The sequence below is a fragment of the Delphinapterus leucas genome, unplaced genomic scaffold (assembly GCF_059928025.1).
Source record: "Delphinapterus leucas isolate spDelLeu-1000000601 "Yukka" unplaced genomic scaffold, BTC_Dleu_Yukka2 spDelLeu_asBTCV2_sq53, whole genome shotgun sequence".
Taxonomy (NCBI): Eukaryota; Metazoa; Chordata; class Mammalia; order Artiodactyla; family Monodontidae; genus Delphinapterus; species Delphinapterus leucas.
The window spans coordinates 3,735,428-3,741,406 of NW_028322262.1; positions in this window are offsets into that span (position 1 = coordinate 3,735,428).

Here is a 5,979-nt window from a genome sequence, read left to right on the forward strand (position 1 = left end):
TGGTGCCTGACAGGCTAGTTAACACTGGGCTGCCCTCACACAGTCGTGGGGTCCAATGGTGGGACCTAGCCTCCGTCTCTCCCTGACATCGATAAGAATAGGATGTTACAGGTTGGAGGGAGTAGGCACCCCACTAACCCCCAACACATGGTGTCAGTGAGACCCAATGGGGTGCTGAATCCCCATAACCGTCCTGAGGCAGTAAGACAGAATGAGATGGCACAAGCAGGGCTAGTTGGCAGTTCTCTTCCTCTTACCCTGGTGTCAGTGGGGCCAGCAGGTAGCTGACCCTCTACCCACACCCGGCATCAACAAGAAGGAATGAAGTGGGAGGAAGGACAGCAAACACAGCAAACACTTCACCTCTCCCCTCCCCTGGTGTCAAGAAATCTACTGGGGAGATGAACTTCCACTCCTACTAAAAGGCAACAGAATGATATTAATGTTCCCACTTTTGGGGGGAAGGTGTCAGAAGGGCCAGTAGGATAGCTGAACTTCTACTTGATCTGTCTGCAGTGAGAGAATGTAAGTGCCCACTTTTGCTGGGGTTTTGACAGTAGGGCCCAGTGGAAATCTGTACGTAACCCCCCAGTCCTCATACTCCACCTCCAATAGGATGACTTCCTTCTAAAAAGTAATAATAAAATTAAATGGGATACAGAGTCATATAATAACTCACAATGTTTAGAATCCAATTGAAAAATACTCATGGCACCAAGAAGCAGGAAATCACAGAATAAATGAGAAAAGACAATAGACCTACACCAGCACTGAGATAAAACATCTATTGAAATTATCAGACAGGGGTTTTAAATAAGCTGTCACATAAATGCTTCAGTTAGCAATTATGTGTTCCTTGACGGAAATGGGAAAAATAGAAAATGTGAACAAAGAACTAGAAGTTATAAGAATAAAAACAAATGAGAACAGTAGAACTGAAAAATACAACAATCAAAAAACTTTGCTCAAGAGTAGAGTGGAGATTACAAAGCACAGAATCATGAACTTAGAAGAGATCAATACAATGTACCACATGTACAGAGAAAAATAGGCTGAGGGGTAGAGATGGGAGAAAGAACAGGATCTCAAGAACCTGTAAACAGTAACAAAAGCACTAACATTCATATCATCAAGGTTCCAGAATGAAAACAGAGAGCACGTAGGACTGACAAAGTATTCAGAGAAATAATGACTGAAACGTTCCCAATTTTTTAGAAGACATAAGCACACATCCAAGGATCTGAGCAAATCCAAAGAGGAAAAACACAAAGGTATCCTTGTCAAGACGCGTCATAATTAAACTTCTGAAAAGTAGAGACAAAACAAATCTCGAAAGTGGACAGGCAGAAACGATGCATCACTTATTGAGAAACCAATTCCAATGACAGCATATTTCTTGTCTAAAATTATGGAGTCAGAAGCATTGACATAACATTTTTCAAGTAGTAAAAGAAAAGAACTCTCAGCCACAAATTCACACTTTTTATATCCACTTTCTTGTTTGACTTATATTAATGGACTACCAACTCATCTTTCTATATCCGGGCCTGCCATCAGACTTCTCCAAAAATCTAGTCACAGTATTTCCAGAGTGATCTTTCTGAAAAAGAAACAAATTTTTCTTATAAAAGTACCTGATTGTGTTATGAAACTTTTCTCTCTTCTAAGTTACCAGGTAAAATCCTTCAATGGATTCCCATCTTTCTTGGAGGAAAATCTCACATCCAAACTCTCTTTGTCCTTTTGGGCTGCTGTAAGATTATACTGCAGGTTGGGTGGCTCATAAACACCAGGAATTTTTTTTCTCACGGCTCCGGAGGCTGCGAGTTCAAGAATAGGTTGCCAGTATGGTCAGATGAGGGCCCTCTTCTGAATCACAGACTTCTCATTGTATCCTCACATGGCAGAAGAGCTTAGGGAGCTCTGTGGGGTCTCTTTTATAAGAGCACTAATACCATAATCATTTCCCAAAGGCCCCACCTACTAATACTATCAGCTACGGAAATTAAGATTTCAACGTATGAATTTGGAGGGGAACACAAAGACTAGACCATAGCACTTACTATACATACATGGACCATGCATGATCTGGCTTCTACGCCCCTCTCCATTGTTTTCTTTTCCTACACGCCAGTGAGCATTTCTCTTTTTTTTTTTTTTTTTTCTTTTTTTTTGCGGTACGCGGGCCTCTCACTGTTGTGGCCTCTCCCGTTGCGGAGCACAGGCTCCGGACGCGCAGGCTCAGTGTCCATGGCTCACGGGGCCTAGCCGCTCCGCGGCATGTGGGATCTTCCCGGACCGGGACACGAACCCGTGTCCCCTGCATCGGCAGGCGGACTGTCAACCACTGCGCCACCAGGGAAGCCCCAGTGAGCATTTCTTATACTGATTATGAATGGAACTCCTTTCTGGACTGATCCTTAACCATTCATTTTCTGGTAAGTGTGAATTTATCTTCTCTTTTCTTCAAAACTTCACCCTTCCTTCATGTTACATATCCATTTCAATTGCCTTCTACAGGAAGCCCTAATGATATCGCCCATATACTACTGTCCACAGCATGAATTAAGGTCTTACTGTGTCTTCCTATAGCACTCTGTAATACCTTTTACGGTAACTATGGATTTTCTTATTTGAGTGTCACAATACATTGAATTGTAGGTGGCACTATAATGATTTTAGTAACAGTAACACTGGTGCCTAGTTTAACCCATGACATACTTTAGGTGTTCAATATATGTGTGTTGAATGAGTGAATGAATGAATGGTCAATTTGAAATCTTAATCATGTTACTTTTCAAAAATCTGTTAAAAGATACCACAGTTTTCCAGAAGATTAGGGAGTTAGGACCTTAAACTTGATTTAACAGAGGAAATTTTTACTCATACATCCTGCTTAAATACCTCAAAGTAAAACCATAAACCCAGGAATTTAAGGTTATCCATTTGGACTTTCAAGCCAATAATTAATATCTCCTGCCCCGACTGTATTAGATGGTTTCGATGCTCCACTCATATCTCCCCAGCACTCATCATTCCAGTATATGCTGATAGAATCATGCTGCCGCCTGCAATTATCCACCTTAGGGCAGGCCAGAAGTGTACAGGAGTTAATGTATCTGGGTGTAGCTTTCAACCAAGGACAGGGGACTGGAAGATAAGTACTTCAAGTTTCTCACCGATTCTTGGGATAACTCTGAGACATGTTCTGTAGAGTTTCACAGAACTCGTCTGAAGTACTGGCAGCAGTTCCCTGCAGGAGTAATTTATTCGGTAATGCACCTCTGTTGGCTTCCTTCCATGCCTCCATTCTCAATTCCCACTCCACTTCTGAGTTTTCTGGAAGCACCTCCCAGATGAGCAGTTTGCACTCAAATTATTGCCTCAAGGTCTGCTTCTAGGGGAACTGAGTTGATAGCCTCCTAACAACCCAGTGCTCCTTACAGAGCCGTCACTGGTACAAGTACCAAGGCATGGCACATTACGTATCACTCCTCCTAAATCCTTATATTTTCCAATAGATAGGAAAGAGCATTACCTTGAAGAGAAAAAGAGTTCATATGAGGATGGCCAATGGATAAAGGGAAGGAGAGACAGTGCCATTTGCTTTCCATTAATGATAGTGTGAAATGTATGGGCAGATGGTCTAACAGGTGTGACTATAATTTGAGGAGCCTGCTCCCTTGGTTACAGAAGACTGCTATTGTTATTATTATGGAACCACAACCTCATGACTTTATTGTTTCACTTGATGTTACCTTCTCCTTTACCCTTAAATCTTTGTACATCACTGAATTGCAGCCAATAGATTTATTTTCTCCCTATGGCTCCACCACAAAAAGAGACACACATGTGCACACACATACACACACACACACAGAGTTTTGTGTATGCCAGTGCTAGAAAAGACAAGCTCATGGTGCATGTATGCAATGGATATTGTACATTACAGGTCTCTGTGAAATAGTCTTCTGCAGGTTCCTATGTTTATTTTATGAATAATTAACTTTAGTAAAGTTAATTTCCTGAAGATCTTGTTGAAGACTGAAGAAAGGAAGTAAATTGTAAAGAAAAAGACTTCGAAACTTGCCCTTTTCGCCCTCTCTTTGTGTCTTAATGAACAAAGGATAACTGGGCCTTTTTTGAAGCCTTTGCTTGAGTTGAAGACACAAAATGCAACCTGTACTCTTATCATAATATGCTCAGTTTATGAGTACCCAAACTTATAAACCGTGAATTTCCCTAAAGTTATTATACCATCTAGAAGATGTTTGCTTGGACGTTTACTTAAAACCAAACAATTGAGGTCTATGTGTCCAAATAATTTCCTTCTCTCTTGCTGTCTCCATTTCAGTTTCCTGAGTTTCTGGGAAGGCCTGGTTTCCCCAAAGGAAGGATTTCTGGTAGAAGTCTGAAGGTCTGACCCAAGAAGAAAAAATCCAGTACAGCCAATGAATTGAGGACAAGAAGTTTTCCGATCAGGTAGGAACATTTAATCTCATACATTACGATCGCCTTAAGTAAGGTGTGCTGATAGCTGGATATGATTTAACTGCTTGGAAAAAGATGCATATATATTATATGACCTACCTCACAAGGAAGCTGTTCTCAATTCTCTTAGAGGTTGTGGTGTTTATCAGAGAGCGCCTTGGGGGAAAATGAATACAATAACAGTATGATGCTTTTTTTTATTATTAGCTCATTGTTGCCAAGTACACTTGGTGACCTTGGTGCCTGTGGTTTAATCCAGGGGGTTAGACAGGTGGAACAGCACATTAACCCTCTTTAGTATTTTCTCCCAAGACAAATCATTTTTATAGGTTGTCTCCATGGTCTTCTAGTTGCTTATCAAAATTAAGCATCAAGCCTTCTAAGTGTGCAATAGCCCCAGTCAGTGTGAGGAAATCAGCTTGGTTCTTATTGGGTCACAGCTTCTTGGCCTTGGCACAAAGTGACTTCGCATAGGGAGTTAGAAGGAGGAGAACGGGACATGAGAAAGGGGAGTTCTGTGTTCTCATTTACCTATGCATGTTGAAACTCCACTAACAGCTTTATTTTCATTAGCAATTTGTGATAAAAACTTAGGGTAAAGGGAATAATGAAGCTGTCCCATTATATGGCAGGACAAAAGATAGTAGTGACATCAAAATCAGGGCCTGTCCATCTCGTTTGCAGCTATATACTGAGTGTTTAGCATAGCATTTGACCCCTCATCAGTATTCAATAAGAAGATGCGTGTTGAATGATTTAGGGATGAATTGATGAATGAAAAAAGTTAATATGGTAGAAAATGTGTTTTATCCTTGTATTTTCTGTATTTCAAGACCCAGCACTGTAACTGACACATAGAATATAAGCAATAAAATGTGTTGAAAGAATGAATGAGTCCCCACTATTCTAAGAATAATTTTAAGACCAACACAGACCCCATATCTGCCAGAGGTATCCAGAGGTGAAAGCCTGGATCTCAGCTAGTGGTAGAGCTGACAGGATTTATCTAGTTTTAATAATTTACAGCTCATCCCATTACATTTAGGCATAGTACCTACATGAGCCATACAATTAAATGTTGACTGAAAAACAATGCACAACCTAGAAGTTGAGAATTATGTTTTATGTGGAAGACATACTGAGGACTGAAATCAGGAGACAGCCTCTCAGATAGCTCTGAGGGACTGTTCTGAAGAGCTAAGGGAGGGCACAGGGTATTTAGAGGTTCTTGCAAAAAAAAAAAAAAAGACAGGTAGTTGGAACATCAAAAGATTACTGTTAATTAAAGAAACTAGACATCTTAAGTTAATAAATGTAGCACTTTTCTATATATGGTGAGATGCAAGAATCTGGTCTCCTGGAAATCATTCCCTTGATTTGCACTTGAATTATCTAGGGCCAGTATCCTGTTTTCTCCATCCTGAATCCCCTCAGGGTGCGGCTTTGGGTGTGGCTTCAGTGGCTGATGGCTTGATGGCTATAACATCC